The sequence below is a fragment of the Solanum verrucosum genome, unplaced genomic scaffold (assembly GCF_900185275.1).
Source record: "Solanum verrucosum unplaced genomic scaffold, falcon-dt-bn FXZP01000297.1, whole genome shotgun sequence".
NCBI lineage: Eukaryota > Viridiplantae > Streptophyta > Magnoliopsida > Solanales > Solanaceae > Solanum > Solanum verrucosum.
In genome coordinates this window covers 2,512,017-2,531,658 of record NW_026020215.1, presented here as the reverse complement: position 1 = coordinate 2,531,658, position 19,642 = coordinate 2,512,017, and positions in this window count along the sequence as shown.

Below are 19,642 nucleotides of genomic sequence, written 5' to 3'. Positions count from 1 at the left end.
TGAGAAATATAAGTGTTACATGACATTTTTATGAATGGGCATTTAATGGAGCTAATGTGATCATGTTATGAACGTAAATGTGTTATTATTGAAAGGATTTTTCTCAATTTGACACTCATGAATGTTGATGATAGAATATGAAGGATTCTCCAATTTATTGCATATCTCGAATTGGTAGAGCTTGTGCATCATTTTCTTGTTTAAATGATTATATTATTGGTTGTTGAATCCTCGGATCGGTAGGCTAGTAGCACCCTTCCACTCATGATAATAATGAACCTTGGAATCGGTAGGCTTATCGCACCCTTCCATTAATGATAGTAATGAACCTTGGAGTCGGTAGGCCTATGGCACCTTTCCATGAAGGTTAATGATGAGACTTGAACTGGTAGGCCCATGGCACCCTTTCAAGAGGAGTTAATGAGCTTTCCTAAATGAACCTTGAAACGGTAGGCTTAAAGCACCATTTCACGTGTTAATGAATGTAATTTGGAGTTGGTAGGCCAATGGCACCTCTCATATGTGATAATGTCAAGGTAACGAACTATTCTATGGGAATGTAGGCTAAGCACCGAGTGGATTTGGTTAGATGGAAACTCCCCCAATGGTTAGGCATGAGTTTCAATGATCGTCTACCTTATCCCATAAACTATGTGCCCGCATAGGTAGCTAGTGGATCCATTAAGCTATATATACCGATCTTCCTTAGGCAAGTAGACCACCTCTTTACGGTGTGGGGACTTATGACACCGGATTCCATGACAAGCTCTCATGGTCTATGTCAGTTAAATGCTTACTTCCCATCATGTGAGATTTCATTATGGTTTCTTGATAGGCTCTACAAAGTGTAGGCAGTAGTATGGGATGCTACCTATACATTGCACGAGTAGGCTTGGAGAGGGTCATAATGAGTTTCTCTAAATCCTAATGTATGTGACACAATTGTAGCCTAAATAAGGTTATTAAAGAATGTTGGCTCTCAAATGCTTAATATGAGATGCATGCTATACTTGGATTATATTATGAGTTATTTTCCCTTGTCATGTCTTAATTAATGATATACCTCTTATGTATGAATATTGTGCAAAGGTGAAAGAAAGGAATGATAAGTTACTTTAAGTGACCTAAATGTGGTGCCTTAGTATGGATGGTGGTATGGGACGCCATCCATACATTGCACGAGGTATAGCATAAGGGTTGCTTGAGGTGAAGGTCCAAGGTAAAGGTTTTCATGTTGATATTGTTTAAAGGTGATATTATGACTTACTTGATGTTTATGCTTGTCTTGTATGTCTTTTATGCAACTGTTCATGGTACTTCAAAAAGTGGCATAATGCATGGTTTCTAGCCAAAATGTCCCTTTTAAAGCATGTTTTGCATGGTCATCATACTTAGTACTTAATTGTGCTAATTCCATATTTCTCTATTTTCTACTAGTGTAGGTTCCGGAAAGTGAGCGGGTTCTATAGTAAGCTTGGAACTTGAAGTTCTTCCAAGATCTTGTGGTATGTCCTCATATGTCGAGGACAAGACTTTTCTATTCTAATTTTATGATAAGGTTCTTGTAATATACTTAATAGACTTCTTTTGATTGTAAAGGGCCGTGTCCCTACTTATGTTTTGTGATTGTGTCTAAGATGGCCATGTGAGACTTAGACTTCCGCTGTGTGTTTTTAAAGTTGTTTTAATGAAGCTTGAATGTTTGGATGTAAATAAGTTTTTATTTCCACACTATTATCATTATTGAATGCAATGAATGACTATGTGGCTTATATAAGACCCTTTCGGGGTCGAATACGCCTTGTTACGACTTGGGGGTGCTCCCGGGTCATGACACTTGGCATGGTGATGAAACTGTTATTGCCAACACTAACCCTCATGCCATGAGGATCTTGTTCCTGCTTACTTCCCCTATGGTTTTGCAAAGTATGGATTCGAGGACGAATCTTTTTCAAGAAGGGGAGAATGATGTAAAATAGATTACGTCAAAGCTATCCATTCATGAAATTCAATGCTTTGATGGAGTGTTCACAAGGATGTAGGTTGTTTGGCATAATGGATGCCAAAGAGGGAGTTCAATGCCTTGAAGGAGCTCCTAGTTGGGCAACACCATGCTTGGATGATAGCTTGGAGCGTGGGAGAACTAACGAAGCGAGGAGGAGCAAGTGAAGAATGTTCTCCATTCAGCGAGCTGGAGAACACTTCGGCGACTCGCCAAAACCCTTTGGCAAGGGTTCCCAAGATCACCAACTGCCTAAGGAGCTACCAAGGGGAAAAATGCTCACTAGGCGATCTGAAGACCATTGGTGCACCGCTAAGTGGATTGGGCGATGGTCCCCAGACCTCCCAAAGTTTCAGTAGCTTCTCAGCCAAGGCAAGGAGCAGAGTTCCTCACCGAACCTATTAGGCGCATCGCCGAGCCATTAGGTGAGCCCAACTTTGCTCACCCATTGGCCCATTTTGGGTCACTTTTGGGTCCCATCTATATAATAATATCTAAAACTATAAATAGGCCTTTAGGGGTTCATTTTAGGGTAGACTAATTTTGAATATTATGGTTGTAAACCTAAACTCCTTGTGTGAGTGTTTAAAAGCTTGGTAAGCTTTTGTTGAACCTTGTTTAGAAACGGGGGTTTCTTGGGATATCAATTCCCTTGAGGTCTTTGTAAGAGTTAGGTGCTTCTTGTTGGATTTACGACGTGAGGTCTTTGGGTTTAATATACCCGTAGGTTGCTCTTTGTTTCCTCTTATTGTGTCTATCTATTTATCCAGATTAGGTGCTTGTTAGGATCTAGATTGGAGGTTATTTGATATAATACATCCTTTAGTTGCCAATTGTTTCTTATCTTGTGTCTTTTCTTCTATCTTTCTTGTTTTTCGCTGATTATTGTGATTCTTCTTGTGAGAATTACATCATCTGCAGCATGGTAAGAGTAGTCTCACCTGTAGAAAAACTTAAGAGCAGTATGGTTATTCCTATAACAAATTTGACAGGCCTTAGTATTTTTCGTCTCCTGTAATCTACTTGAAGGATTGTTTTGAGAACCTGGTCCATATTTCCTGTTATAGGAACAAGTTCCTTGTTCGGCAGGCTTGAAGCCTCTTCCTCTAGAGTTGAAGTTATCATTTCCTCTTCTTTGAGAGTAGTTTCCTCTTATATTGCCCCTTTGGGCAGAAAATGACATGTTATGGTTTTGTTGTTTCACTTCTTTTTCATCATTCCTCATATCAAAGCCCTTCAGAGCATTAAAATAAATTGATTAAGATGGGATATGGTGCCTTAGCTAGCATGATAATCGTGAAAGTCGTGTAGTTGAGACTTAAACCTCTAGAAAAATTAATTACTTTGCTATCTTTATCCACATGTTTGTGAATGGCTGCAAGGGTATCATATAGGCCTTCGAATTTCTTACTATATTCATCAATATTTTTTGTTTTCTAGCCTATAACAACTCGGAACTCAAAATGAAGAAAATCCTAGTTTTCAAAAATCTCGTGTCAGTACCAACAGAACCAACCATGGACCATAGGTATAACCACTGACCGTAGGAGGGGTTCGGCTGTTAAGGTCCAAATTTTTTTAGTCTCTGATCTCTCCCTTGGTCGACCAATACGGTATGTGGTTGGACCTACGAACCATAGGTCTATCCGTAGGTGAGGGTCAACTGCCAATTAGAGGAAGTGTTGCTGGGTCAACTTCAAACAGACATATCTTTTAGCACAAATTGAATTAGGTGGCCCATGACCTATCACATGAAAGATAATTGAATCTTCTTTCCAACGCAACAGAGTTTGCTAAAATCCAAGCTTGAAGTAAAATGTGCTGCTCGTTTTGGTGAAGCCTTGTCGGATAGAGCATGAACGATAACTCCTAATGACGATGGGTAGGTCAAACGATGGCCCGTCAATCCTATAGTAGGTTGCACTCGTTAGATTTAAGTCATGGTTGTTTTGGTTCTTTCCCCTATGCGTTGGGATCTTAAACTATGATGTTTGATCCCTAAACTACGTCGTTTTACTCAAAATAAATCTAATAACCTAGTCAAACATACCCAGAACCCTCATTCTCCAAAAATCCATCCAAATTAGAACGAAAAGAAGAGAAAGAGGCGCCAGTTTCTTTCAAGAAGAAGCAACAATGTTCTTCAAGTTTCAGCCTCGAAATCCAAAAGATTTCTCTGTAGATTTCGTCACTAGGTTTGTGGGATTTCACTAGTGGATTCCTTTTATCCACTAGGTCCCTAGAATTCAGTTAAATCCTTCATTCTACATAGGTTCTTTAAACCTAGGGTTTGTAAAATCTTGGAGAATTGTCATGATTTCAGTTGTTATAGTATCTATAATCTAAATAACATGTTTTGTTGAAAACGTTGCTAAATTTCTTATACAAAACTCAGAACCCTAGTGTGTGTAAATTTTCTTAGTTCATGAATTAAACTTGCTAGGTCAGTTAAACAGAAAACTATTCTCCAAATTTCGAATGTCACTTTATCAGTATATATAAATGTTGCATTCTCAGTTAGCATGTCAATTTTGAGGTACTCAGTACTTAGTGCATTTTATTTTCATATACATTCAGTTGGGAGTAAACTTAGCACCGAGTTGGACTAGGGTTCAGCATACCCTCATAGTCCCAAAACTACGCGCCCGCATAGAATTATAAGTCCCCTCAGTTAGTGATCACGCCGGTCATGCCTTTATACCCCTGGCAAGGTATATTGGGTCATCTCGATGGGCGTATATATCGGACTCCACATTTAGCTCACGTGGTTTATGTCGGTTACTAGTAGCTCCCACAATAAGACTCTTAGTGCATTTGACCAGGTTTTCAACATTTATATCAGTATAGAGTTCATCATGTTATCTTCATGATTAATACTTGGTCATTGCATTCAACTTAATTTTTCATTTATGTTTCAGTATTTATATTTTTGTTCAGATTATGTCATCGCTTAGTTATGCTTGTTCAACTCATATATATTAGTTTAGTCTAATATCTATATCCTGCATGCTCAGTACAATACAATTACTGACACATACTCTGCCCTACATCCTTTTATGATGTAGGTTGAGGTACTCATCATTCAGATCACGGTTAGATTGATTCTCGATCCGCATTCAGCAGCTTCAGTAGTGAGTCCTCATACTCCAGGGACAGTAGACATGCTTTTATTTTAATCTTTGCTTTTAGTTTTCAATTTTGTTTGAGTTAGATGGGGGCATGTCCTAACAACTCAACTCACTTAGAGGCTTTTTAGACATAGTAGTAGATTTAGCTTGAGTTGTTAAGTGATTGTTTCAGTTATCACTTAACTCTTACTATGTTTTACATATTTAGACTAGTTGTGTTTTTCCCCATTTCAGATATTAACTATTTTTAACTTCCGCATAGTTCATTCTTTACTTAGTTAATTTCAGTATGCTTATGATATGTCAAACTCAGGGTTAGCTTGGGGTCACTCGTGATCCTAGGTCCCATGTAAAGTCAAGGGGGCAGCCTCGGGGCGTGATAAACTTAGTATCAGAGCATTAGGTTCAAGAGTTTTAGGGTGTCTAAAAGTTGTTTCTTCATTAGCAAATTTTATTGTATAACTTAATATTTTGCTAAAGGTTGCTTAAGCATGTATATTACGCTAAGGAAAAGACAGAATAAGAAATTGAATAGAACTATTGAAGCATCACATTTAACATACAAAAGTGAATAGGGATAAAATGGTAAAGTCACTATATCAATTATTGTTTTCTTAATAGGTGTGCAAATTTTAAAATGGACAAGTAATTAGGGACAGAGGGAGTATTATTTAATCATTAGTTAATTTTCAGTTAAATTTTAACCAATTTCCAAACAATACAACCATTATGATTATTCCCTTTCATGATTGTGAAGCATGCCACATCTATGAGGGAGAGGCTACAAAATGTTTAATGAAAAACTTCACTTTCTTTGTTAATCTTATCGTGCATGGGTATGATCCAACTTCTCATTTCTAATTAGTTGTTATGCATTTCAAATCATGCCTCCTCATAGAGCTAACACACGGAATACTAATGCACGCAATGCTAACGCAGTTCCTCCTTTCCCAAACCATGAGGTTACTGATGAGTCCACAAATTGGACTCATTTAGGGCTTTATTTTGATAGAAATAGTGTCCTCAAATGTTTATTTTGTCTCAATATGTGATGAAAACTCTTAAGTTTCATGTATTTGAAGTTTTAGTGGAAGCATAGACACTTAGGCGCAAAAAGGAATAAAAAGGCTGAAAAGAACGAAGAAGCTGAAGCCTGAGCATCGCCAAGAACACTTGGTGATTTGCCAAAGGGACGCACTCCGCCCTTTGTTCTAGTACGCGAAGCCCTGAAAGAGCAGGATAAAAAAGGCGATGAAAGGAGCAGTCGGTGCTTCGCTGGATAGTTTCGCAAAGCAGTACTATGTCGCCCAATGACATAGAACACAATGATGTTGAAGGCTAATGCAGGACGGCGACGAACTACACCAAAGGGCGAATCGCCGAGTTAATCGATGATTCCGACTAACCTCACCGAAAGATCCGCTAGCACTATTTTCTGAAGTCTATAAAACTAAACTTGTTATTAATTTTTGAAGAGTCGAACAATTATTATAGTTTTCACAATATAATAGTACTTTTTTGGATATTTTCTCTCAAGTTTGGAGAGGGTTTTTTGGGAGACTTGAAGAAAGAAGGATTTCATCTTCCCCAAGTTGGAAGTGGGTCTTTTCCATTCTTCTTCTTTTGCTTAAATCAAAGTTTAATTCCTTACACCCATTTGATTTTAATATCATTTTAGGTGTATTTTGTTATTTCTTGATGTGTGGCTAAAAACCCCCATTCTTGGGGTATGATTTAGCAAATATGTGTTGATATTGTTATTGGGTCTTGCTTGCTGATAGGTCAGATGTATTTTAATGGTGATTTCACCCAGAGGTTGTGGTTTAATTTAATGGGTTTGTAGTTGCAAATACAAAACCACCCACGTGTTTTAGGCATGCCCAACTCATGAGATCCCCGATCTAGTTCTACTGGAGTGCTTCTATCGGAGTCTAAATCCTAGAAACAGAGGATTAATCGATCAACTTATCCAGGTGTCCTTGAGAGATACTTCTATGAAACCGCATCAAAACTCCTTGAACTTGTGGCTAAGACCAACAAGGATACTGAGAAGGAACAACAATTGATCATCTTGCTGGATCATATGGATATAACTTGACCCAAAAGGTCAAAAAACTGGAGATAATGTCCAAAGAGAAGAGCAAATGCATGCCACCTACTGAGCAGGGAATATCTATGGACATTGAAAATAAATGTATTAAGGATATGTTAGTAACCATTCTCCAGAAGCTAAATGTGCAAGATAGAGTACTACAAGAGATTAGGGAAAATGTAGAAGTTCTGAACCAGATGAACGGTTCTCACTCTAGATCCATCCAGCTAATTGAAACTCACTTGGGTCATGTAATGCCTCATCTCTATCAGGCACAACGCAAGGGGTTACCAAACGATGTTTTGGCTAACCCCAAAAGTGAAATTTAGGTGCTAACCTGCGTCGTGCCACGACGTTAACTAAGGCATTGTTTGGGAGGCAACCCAAAACCCTTGACTACTTTAATTTTGTTACTTTTGAAATAAAGGTGTTTTGATTTTGTAGGATTGGGTATGAAAAGTTTGTGAAAAGTACAGGATGAATTACACAAGTCCAATTGGTGAACCGCCAACTAGATCGACGACCACTACAAAGACCACCGTTTGGATCCTCAAATTGATTGAGGGTCCTGTAAAACTAGGTGAGATAGATAAACACTCGGCGGATCATCGAGTTGCGAAGAAAATCCAACTAATGTCACCGAGTGGGTGAGATCTGGATGGTTTTTATAAAGGCACGGGCTTTGACTTTCAACCTTTTTCATATTCTCTCACTCTCGATTGTCACAAAATTGCACCTACTTGGTATTTTTAGAATTTTTGCACCTCGTAAGTATTCTAGCTGCTTTAGTAGTGCTTGGATCTGTACTAACTTGCTGCCTAGCATCACAATCTTGACTTAATCTGCCTAAAAGGTTAGTCCTCCAACCCTGAAATTAACTGTGACATTTATACGCCATTTGCAAGTAATGTTATCCTACGTCGTGCGCTATGCCTTTTTGATAAGTTTAGACTATTCAGCGTGCAGAGGCGAGCTCACCTAATCACTCGGCGGTTCACCCTTTGACCCCATCTCTCCTTTAATTTTATGCTACTTGAAATCAGTGTCATGTGCTATTCGGCGACTCGCTGATCTATTTGGGGAAATTTTCTGCAGTTGCATCCCTCTGAATTTGATTTAGTTGTTTTAACTCCTTCCAAATTCTTTGCAGAAATGGCTAGATCTAAAGCTGCAGGAAGAAGAAAACCACCTCAAGGTAAAACAAAAGGGATTATAATCAACAAGGAAGCAGATGCAGTCAGAAGCAAAGTTGTTAAACTTTCCACAACTGGCGAAAAAGGGAAGGGCAAACACAAGACCTTTGAATTATCAAATGCAAGCACTGACAGTAATAGCTTTTATAGAAATGACCCCAACCAATCTGAAAGCAAAGGTGTGGGTTCTGATGAGCAAGATCTGCTAATCGCACAGAGGGCTGAGCAGCGAATTAAGAAGCGGAATAATTCATTCAGGGCCAGGATTCCCCTGCCTCCCTCTACTACACCTCCAGTTCCAGAGCAGGCAATGGTATTAGCACCTCCAGTACAAGGTCCTCAGCCTAAATCAATGAATTGAGTGAAGGCTAAGGGGCTGAGGACAATTCTGGAGGAAAAACGTTTGTCCATAGACAGGGTTATAGATAGACACCCAGAGATAATGAAGTGTTTGAGATACCACAAGTTCCAAATCTTCACCAAACCCCGTGACCCTTATATTCCAAACTGGGTAAGAGAGTTCTACAATGCATACAGTGCGCTAATACCCCAGCAAAAGCAACTAGCATCAGATTTCAAAGAAGTTAGCTATGTGGTTATCAGAGGTAGGAGGGTGAAGTGTGATAATGAGGAAATCAACGCAGTCTTGGGTATGCCCACAAATATTGGGGATCACTGCCAGTACTTGATCAGAACAAAGAAGTTGGATGAGATGAAAAAGTGGCTAGCCCCACTAATTTCAAATGAGACTCCAAAATGGGCGGCAGAAGGAGTTCCAATTGAACAGAAAGAACTATACATAACCGCGAGGTTCTGGTTCGGTTTTATTAGCAACACAATTATGTCGTCCCAAAATGAGTCAATCACTTGCCTTGCCAAGGCAACTTGCCTGGGTTGCGTCATAGAGGGGACTTAGATAAACTTGGGTACAATAATTGCGTCAGAGATACTCATGCATGTAAGACAGAGCCGAACCTCACTTCCATTTCAAATCTTGATCACAAAATTATGCAACTGAGCTCGGGTGTCTCGAGATACCAAAAAAATGTAGAAATAATGCCCACATCCTCTACTAATATCAGGAGGATCGAAGACGAGTACCTTAAGGATCGGGCAGAAAGGAAAAAGGCAGCATTGGTGGAGTTAGTAAACATAAAAGCATCGCCTGCAGAGGCACCCTTGCCTACTCTGGCCCCTGAGCCTTCAAGTATATTCATTGCCACTATGACTCCTATTGATTCTCCAGGTTACTCTGCTGCACGTTCACCAAGAACCGCCACTGCTATTGTTGTTCCCCGAATTCCACTCACACGGGCATCCCTACTCCGAATGGGACAGCTGGCCTTAGCCGCTGATCGTCGAGCTGTTATCCTAGAGGCCTCTGTTTCAGGCATGAATTCAGATTGCCCTAACTGATGTTATGACACCTCTGAGCACTACCATTTATTCCCTAGCCATCAGAATAGTGGTGTGTGAGCACAACCAAGGGTCCACAGAGGAGGTGACGGCCTAAAAAGCTGCCATTGTTGAACTGCGAAAAGACGTAAACCACCTGAAGTCAACTGATGTGTCCACGATTTTTGGAACAATGGAAATCCCAGACATGCCTAAGATGCCTCAGACAACCACTGGATATGGGGATAGATCGAACCAGAGAGCCGACTCTGAAGCAGAAGCAGAGACTGACGAAGTTATATTTGAGGAAGTTGCAGTGGACGACATAGCCGAGACTGAAAAAATCATGATAGATGCTGTTGTGCAAGCATCTTTGGCAAAGTCTCATGCTGCTGGATGTAGTCGAGCTGGTCCTTCTGGTGGTCACTCTGGGAACTGATGCCCAGACAGATGAAGCGACCTATTAGCCAGGATCCCCTTTTTACCTCCCTCTATGTCTTTCGTTATCTTTAAAATCTTGGTTAATTTCATTTGCATTTGAGGACAAATTGCTTTTATTTGTGGTGGGGTGAGGCTCACCCTTTTCTGTGCCATTTGTGACTCGTGTTCGTGTTTTTGCTTATGTATTTGGGCTTTGAGCTATTATTGTGTTAAATACTTCTTTTCTGTGGATGTTTGAGCTTGAGGCTCCGTTTATTTTTATTTGCAAAATGATTTTGACCCTTCCAAAAAATTTTGAATTTTTCGCACATTTCTACATCCTTTCATTTGTTGAATATGGCTTTTCTTTTGCAAAAATTTGAGTCTCGATTTTGATCAATACCGATGACTTAAATAGTGCTTACAATCGAATGCACATGAATGTATGGCTACGATGAGGCCAAATGAAGTTGCATAGACAATATGTGAACTCTTTGAATCTCATTGTGATTAGCCATTTATCAAATTGATTCTCATGTCATGACCGTTGCACACTAGCGAAAATGTGTGGTCATGTTTGACTCAAGTGTCGATTCCTTGTGTGATGATCTTACTTTGAACCTTGCATGAATAAACCTAGAATTTGCCCTGTTAGTATTATTGATTTAGTAAGGTGTGCTCTTGAAATGATCTTATGCAACTTTTGAAGAGTGTGAGCCAAATTTGACAGATACCTCTTTTGTGGCCTACCCGTAAGCGTGTGAAACTCTTTTTAACACCCTTTGAGCCTTACCTTTCTTTGGAAGAACCTTGATGAACCCTAGACCTTACTTGACCCACTACCTATAATCCTCTTGATTTTATGGTTTAGTGAATAGCCAACTTAGGCCAAAAGCCAAAGTTGGGGATGTGGTGAAAAGGAAAAGGAGAAGTCAAGAAGTGCAAGAAAAGTCCCCCTTAACCCCTGGTGTTGCATAACAATGGAAACCCTTCGAAAAAAAACATATTTGTGGAATAAAGTACCAAAGAAATCGGGTTTCCAAGCAATCCATGGAGGTGAATAAAAAGATTACTTAGAAGCACTAGAAAAATAATTGATAAAGAAAAGAAGGGAATGCCTTGAGAACACCACATCTCACGAGGATGAAAGTCACTGAGCCTAAATGACCATACATTTGCACTCAGCCCCATTACAATCCTTAGAAACACCTTCTGATCTTGAGTGAGCCGAACCGAAGATCAATTGGAAAATAAGGGCAAGCCTATGGGTGAAAACATACATTGTGTTCCTCTTTTTGAGTGTGAGCGTTGCATATGATTCCTGATCTTGAATTGATTAACCTCCGTGTGTGAATATAGAATCATTATTTATGTGAGGGCATTTGGAGACTTTTTGTTGAGCTTGAACTTGCACAAGTAGCAAGTATTGTGAGCATGAGAATCTTTGGTAATAGTGTGTCACAACTTGAATCTTTGAGTAGACAGTTGATCTTTGCATGAGTAATTTGAGTCTTGTTGTATGCATTCATGACTGAGTCTTGCGTAGCACTGTTTTGAGACATCCTTTTTGAACGGTTGAACTTAAGCTTGCTTGAGGACAAGCAAAAGTTTAAGTTGGGGGTGTAGATGAGTCCACAAATTTGACTCATTTAGGGCTTTATTTTGATAGAAATAGTGTCCTCAAATGTTTATTTTGTCTCAATATCTGATGAAAGATCTTAAGTTTTAGGTATTTGATGTTTTAGTGGAAGCATGGACACTTAGGCGCAAAAAGGAACAAAAAGGCTGAAAAGAACGAAGAAGCTGAAGCCTGAGCATCGCCAAGCACAGTTGGCGATTTGCCAAAGGGACGCACTCCACCCTAGGTTCTAGTACGCGAAGCCCTGAAGGAGCAAGATAAAAAAGGTGATGAAAAGACCAGTTGGTGCTTCACCGAATAGTTCCGCAAAGCAGTACTATGTCACCCAATGACACAGAACAAGACGATGCTGAAGGCTAGTACAAGACGGCGACGAACTACACCAAAAGGCGAATCGCCGAGCTAATTAGTGATTCCGACTAACCTCGCCAAAAGATCTGTCAACACTATTTTCTGAAGTCTATAAATACTAAACTTCTTATTAATTTTTGAAGAGTCGACCCATTATTGTAATTTTCACAATAGAATAGTACTTTTTTGGATATATTCTCTCAAGTTTGGAGAGGATTTTTTGGGAGACTTGAAGAATGAAAGATTTCATCTTCCCCAAGTTGGAAGTGGGTCTTCTCCATTCTTTTTCCTTTGCTTAAATTAAGGTTTAATTCCTTACACTCATTTGATTTTAGTATCATTTTAGCTGTATTTTGTTATTTCTTGATGTGTGGCTAAAAATCCCCATTCTTGGGGTGTGATTTAGTAAATATGTGTTGATATTGTTGTTGGGTCTTGCTTGCTGATAGGTTAGATGTATTTTAATGGTGATTCACCTAGTGGTTGTGGTTTAATTTAATGGGTTTGTAGTTGCTATACAAAATCACCCATGTGTTTTTGGCTTGCCCGAGAGGGAGGTCGCAAAACCAAGACCACTAGACTAATGGCCTAAGCAGTGGGTTGACATGAGGTTCAGCCCGAAAGGGTGAGCCCTAGTCCCATATCCTAACACTCAGCTCGAGAGAGTGAGTGGTTAAGGTGTAGGCTGGCCTTCATACGGCAAATGGGTGTCCGAGAGGAACGCATTTGAAAGGAGGTAAGTTGCCCGAGAGGGAACTTATTTCCATCTAAAGCTTAGCCTAGTCACTATTATCTTGCAAATTTCTTGTCAAAAGCATGTACCCGACGATTTATCTCAACTTATATTGCGGTCACACCTCAAGAACTTGATCCCATACTTGATTTTCTTGTTATTTTTGTTGTTTTTACTACTTGTGACAAAACCCCCAATTTGATATTTGACACCTTTGTGTCACCCCTTTTAATTTACAATGTTTTTAATCGTTAATATCTTTAACTACGACTAGTTAGAAAATAATTTTATTTATCTATTAATCCTCAAAACCACTCCCTTGGGACACGACCCCAACCTTTAGTTGAGTTACTATATTATCGACAATCGTAGACACTCGTACCGTAGGTTAGTGTCGTTAGTCATGATAAGCATCAGTTATAAATTCTGAATTTTGGAAAGCGATAGAGCTCTTGGCTCAGAGTGTGGCCAATCAAAATAATCAGCAGGTTCCAGTCCCTACTAACACAAATGGCGGATAAACTACATCTAGGGTTCGAGACTTTGTTCGGATTAATACGCCTGAATTTCTAGGGTCGAAGGTAGGTGAGGACCCACAAAACTTCATTGATGAGGTTAACAAAATTCTTGGAGTAATTCAAGTGACTGGAACTGAGAGTGTTGAGTTAGCATCCTACCAACTTAAGGACGTGTCTCAATTTGGTTCACGCAGTGGAAGGAAAACAGGGGTGAGAATGCAGCTCCTATGACATGGGATTGTTTAACTGGAGCTTTCCTAGACAGGTTCTTCCCAAGGGAATTAAGAGAAGCTAAGGCACAAGAGTTTATGAACTTGAAGCAGGGTTCAATGTCGGTCCAAGAGTACAGGCTAAAGTTCACCCAGCTCTATAGGTATGCTCCACACATGGTTGCTGATTCAAGGGCATAGATGAGTAAGTTCTTGTTTGGGGTATCCGATGTGGTGAAGACCGAGTGCAGGAATTTTACGCTTCTAGGGGATATGGATATCTCCAGACTAATGACTCATGCTTAGCAGGTTGAGGGAGAAAAGCTTAAGGAATTGGTAAAGGATAAGAAAAATGCCACAACAGGAAATTATAAATACTCACAACAAAAGTCAGGCGATGGAAATCCCTCATAGTTTCAGCTGAGATCTACAGGCCCAACACCTTCATCATCTAGTGCTCCATCGCCCAGGTTTCGACATGATCAAAAGGGTAGGGCATCAGGCTCTAAGTCTCACGGGAGTGCTTCAGGTAACAGGACTTTCCCAACTTGTCCAAATAGTGGTAAGAATCATCTGGGCGAGTGTCTTAGAGGTAGGGAATGGTGTTTTGGGTGTGGTCAGTCGGATCATAGGTTGAAGGATTGTCCTTCTACCAGGCAAGGGCAGGAAGTTAACAATAATAGGGCTCAGTCTACAGCTCCAGTAGCATCAGCAGGGTGCTTCGTCAGTGCCAGAATAAGTTGTATGTCCTCTAGGCTTGCCAGGATCAGGAAGCTTCTCTTGATGTAGTCACTAGTACGTTACGAGTCTTTAATTTAGATATTTATGCATTGTTAGATCCATGGGCTACACTGTCTTTTGTAACTCCCTATATAGCAGTAAACTTTGGTGTCACTCCAGAAACTCTCTCAAAACCCTTCTCAATCTCTACTCCAGTTGGTGACCCAGTTATAGCTAAACGAGTATACAGAAATTTCCCAATCACAGTCTCTTTGAAAGTCACCTCAGCCATTCTTGTAGAGTTAGAAATGGTAGATTTTGATATCATTCAATGCATGGATTGGTTACATTTCTGTTATGCCTCAATCGATTATAGAGCTAGGAACGTTCAGTTTCAATTTCCAAATGAGCCAGTCTTAGAATGGAAGGGTAGTAGCTCACTGCCTATGGGTTGATTCATCTCTTACTTAAGGCCAGAAAAATGATTTCCAAAGGGTATGTTTATCATTTTGTTAGTATTAAGGATTCAAATTCTGAAACCCCAACTCTTGAGTCTGTCCTAATAGTAAATGAGTTTCAAGAAGTGTTTTCATAAGATTTTCCTGGAGTTCCTCCTGAAAGGGAAATCGACTTAGGAATGGATTTCCTCTTAGATACCCAACCCATTTCGATTCCTCCTTACAGAATGGCTCCAGTCGAGCTTAATGAATTAAAAGATTGGTTGAAAGACCTTCTAGATAAGGGCTTCATCAGACCTAGTATCTCTCCATGGGGTGCTCCAGTGTTGCTCTTGAAAAAGAAAGACGGTTCTCTTAGAATGAGCATTGACTATCGGTAGTTGAATAAAGTTACAATCAAGAATAAATATCCCATCCCAGGATTGTTGACTTGTTCGACCAACTTCAGGGTTCTAGTTGCTTTTCTAAGATAGACCTCAGATCCGGCTATCATCAGCTCAGAGTTAGAGATAGTGACATTTCGAAGATAGCCTTCAGAACTCGGTATGGTCATTATGAATTTGTAGTTATGTCATTTGGACTAACAAATGCTCCTGCAGCTTTCATGGATTTCATGAACAGGGTGTTCAAACAATATTTGGACTTATTCGTCATCGTCTTTATTGATGATATCCTCATTTATTCTTGAAGTGAGGAAGAACATGCGAATCATCTGAGAGTTATTCTGTAAAATCTCAAAATCGCTAGTTATTTACTAAGTTCAGCAAATGTGAATTCTGGTAATAGTCTATCGCTTTCCTTTGTCATGTGGTATCCAACAAAGGGATCCGAGTGGATTCTCAGAAACTTAAGGTAGTACAACACTGGCCTAGACCCACCTCTCCAACAAATATCAAAAGTTTCTTGAAGGATTTTCATCCATAGCTTCCCCATTGACCAAGTTGACTCAGAAGAATGTCAAATTTCAGTGGTCAGATGAGTGTGAGAAAAACTTCTCAGAAGTAAAGACTAGGTTGACTACAACTCCGGTCTTGACTCTACCAGATGGTTCAGACGGTTATGTGATTTATTGTGATGCATCCAGGGTATGCCTAGGTTGTGTGTTGATGCAACGAGGTAAGGTCATAGCTTATGCTTCTAGATAGCTTAAGGTCCATGAGAAGAACTACCCGACTCATGACCTAGAGATTGTAGCCGTAGTATTTTCCCTAATGATTTGGAGACACTACTTGTATGGTGTTCATGTTGATGTATTCACAGATCATTAGAGCCTCCAGTATGTGTTCACCCAGAAAGAGTTAAATCTTCGTCAGAGGAGATGGCTTGAATTCCTCAAAGACTATGACATAAATGTTCTTTACCATCCGGGTAAGGCCAATGTAATGGTTGATGCTCTCAACAGGTTGTCCATGGGTAGTGTAGCACATGTTGAGGAAGAAAGGAAAAAGCTAGCCAAAGATGTTCACTGGCTTACTCGCTTAGGATCCTGCCTTACAGACACATCAGATAGTGGGGTAACAGTTTTGAATGGATCAAAATCTTCTTTGGTAGCGGAGGTTAAGGACAAAAAGGATAGTGATCCTGTTACTTCAGTTGAAAGGTGTAGTTCATGAGCAGAAAGTTGAGGTTTTCTCCCAAGGTGGAGATGGTGTGCCTCGTTACCAGGGTCGCTTGTGTGTTCCTAATGTGGGTGAGTTGAGGCAGCATATCTTTACAGAAGCTCATAACTCTAGGTATTCCATTCATCCAGGTGCCACTAAGATGTACCGTGATCTATGGGAAGACTTTTGGTGGAACGGCATGAAGAGAGACATAGCAGACTTTATGGTAGAACACCAGAAACCAGGAGGTATGACTCAAGAGATTAACATTCCTACATAGAAGTGGTAAGTGATAAATATGGACTTCATTATGGGTTTACCTCATACTTGCAGACAGCGTGACTCCAATTGGGTGATAGTGGACAGAGTTACTAAGTCCGCCCATTTCTTGTCTATAAAGGCTACAAATTCAGCAGAGGACTACACCAAACTCTACATCATGAGATAGTCAGGTTGCATGGGGTTCCCTTGTCTATCATCTCAGATAGAGGTCCTCAGTTTACTTATCATTTTTGGAAATCATTTCAAAAAGGTCTTGGTATTCAGGTAAATCTAAGTACAATATTTCATCCATAGACGGATGGTCAAGCAGAACGTACCATTCAGACCTTAGAGGACTTGTTGAGAACTTGCATGATCGATTTCAAGGGTAGTTGGGATGATCACCTACCTCTCATAGAGTTCACTTATAATAGTAGCTTTCATTCTAGTATTCAGATGGCCCATTATGAGGCCCTATATAGGCGTAGATGTAGATCTCCGGTTGGTTGGTTCTAAGTAGGTGAAGTAGCCTTGATTGGACCAGATTATGTTCATGAAGCTATCGAAAAAGTTCAACTCATCATAGATAGACTAAAGACATCCAGAGTCACCAGAAGTCTTATGCAGATGTGAGGAGAAGGGACTTAGAGTTTGAAATCGATGATTGGGTTTTCCTGAAGGTGTCACCTATGAAAGGGGTGATGAGATTTGGCATGAAAGGGAAGCTCAGTCCTAGATATGTAGGTCCTTATAGAATCCTGAAAAGGGTTGGTAATGCGGCTTATGAATTAGAGTTGCCAACAGAACTAGCAGAGGGTTCATCCAGTCTTTCACATTTCCTTGTTGAAAAAGAGTGTAGGTGATTCGGCATCGATTGTACCATTAGAGAGTATGGCTGTGAAGGATAGTCTCACTTATGAAGAAGTGCCAGTTGAAATTCTTGACCGTCAGGTTCGTAGGTTTAGAAATAAGGAAGTCACTTCAGTAAAGGTTTTGTGGATGAGTCATTCAATAGAGGGAGCCACTTGGGAAGCAGAAGTAGCCATGATGGACAAGTACCCTCATCTCTTTCCTTCAGATTTCATTTTATCTTGAGGTAATAGCTCCTACCCAGTCTCTCAGTTTACACTTGTGTGATTCAGTCTCAGTATCTTGTTCCCTCAGTTATTCTTGCATTTCAGTGTAGTTGCATTTCTTGGAACACTGTTCAGTTAGATATCAATTTTTAGTACTTGGTGGTAGGGATTGCAGCTCCTTCCCTCCATACTCAGCTTGTTTAGACTTCATTTGAGGGCGAATGTTCCCAAGGGGGAGATAATGTAACACCTCAGATCTCAAAATGAAGAAAATCCTAGTTTTTAGAAAATTGGTGCCAGTACCAACAGAACCACCCACAGACCGTAGGTAGAACCACGGACCGTAGGTGGGGTTCCATCGTTATGGTTCAAATTTTTATAGGTTTTGATCGCATCCACGCTTGACCAGTACAGTCCGTGGTTGGACGTACGGACCGTAGATGAAGGTCAATGGCCAATTAGAGGAAAAATATTGTTGTGTCAACTTCAAACGGTCATATCTTTTAGCCAAAAAATGAATTAGGTGGTCCATGACCTATCAAATAAATGATAATTGAATCCTCTTTCCAACACCATCGAGTTTTCTAAAATCCAAGCTTAGAATAAAAAGTTATGCTCATTTTAGTGAAGCCCTGTCGGGTAGAGCATGAACGACGACTCCTAACGAAGGTTGGTAGGTCAAATGACGGCCCGTCAGTCCTGTAGTAGGTGGCACTCGTCAGATTTAAGTCAGGGTTGTTTTGGTCCTTTTCCCTATGCATTGGGCACTTAAACTACATTGTTTGATGCCTAAACTACGTCGTTTTACTCAGAATAAGTCTAATAACCTAGTCAGACATACCCAGAACTCTCATTCTTAAAATCATCCAAATTAGAACAAAAAGAAGAGAAAGCGGTTCCAGTTTCTTTCAAGAACAAGCATAAGTGTTCTTCAAGTTTCAGCCCCGAAATCTACAGGATTTCTCCGTAGATTTCGTCACCAGATATGTGGAATTTTACTAGTGGATATTTTTCATCCACTAGGTTCCTAGAATTTAGTTATATCCTTGATTATACATAACTTCTTTAGACCTAGGGTTTGTAAAATTTTGGAGAATTGTTATGATTTCAGTTGCTATAGTATCCATATTCTAAATAACATGTTTTCTTAGAAACATTGCTAAATTCTTTGTACAAAACTCAAAACCCTAGTTTGTGTAAATTCTCTTAGTTCAAGAATTATACTTTCTAGGTCAGTTAAACAGAAAATCATTCTCCAGATTTTGAATGTCACTTTATCAATATATAAATGTTGCATTATTAGTTAGCATGTCAGTTTTGAGCTACTCATACTTAGTGTGTTTTAGCATCATATACATTCAGTTGGGGGTAAACTTAGCACCGAATTGGACTAGGGTTCAGCGTACCCTCATAGTCCTAGAACTACGTGCCCGTGTAGGATTATAAGTCCCCTATGTTGGGCATCATATTTAGTGATCACGCCATTCATGCCTTTATACCCCTGGCACGGTATATTGGGTCCTCTTAATGGGGCGTTTACATCGGACTCCACATTTAGCTCCCATGCTTTATGTCAGTTAATAGTAACTCCCACAGTCAGACTCTTAGTGCATTTGACCAGGTTTTCAACATTTATATCATTATACAGTTCATCATGTTATCTTCATGATTAGTACTTGGTTATTGCATTCATCTTAGCTTTTCAGTTATGTTTCAGTATTTATATTCTTGTTCAGATTATGTCATTACTCAGTTATGCTTTGTTTAGCTCATATATGGTTTTTCAGCGCAATATCTATATCATGCTTGCTCAGTACATTCCAAGTACTGACGCATACTCTGCACT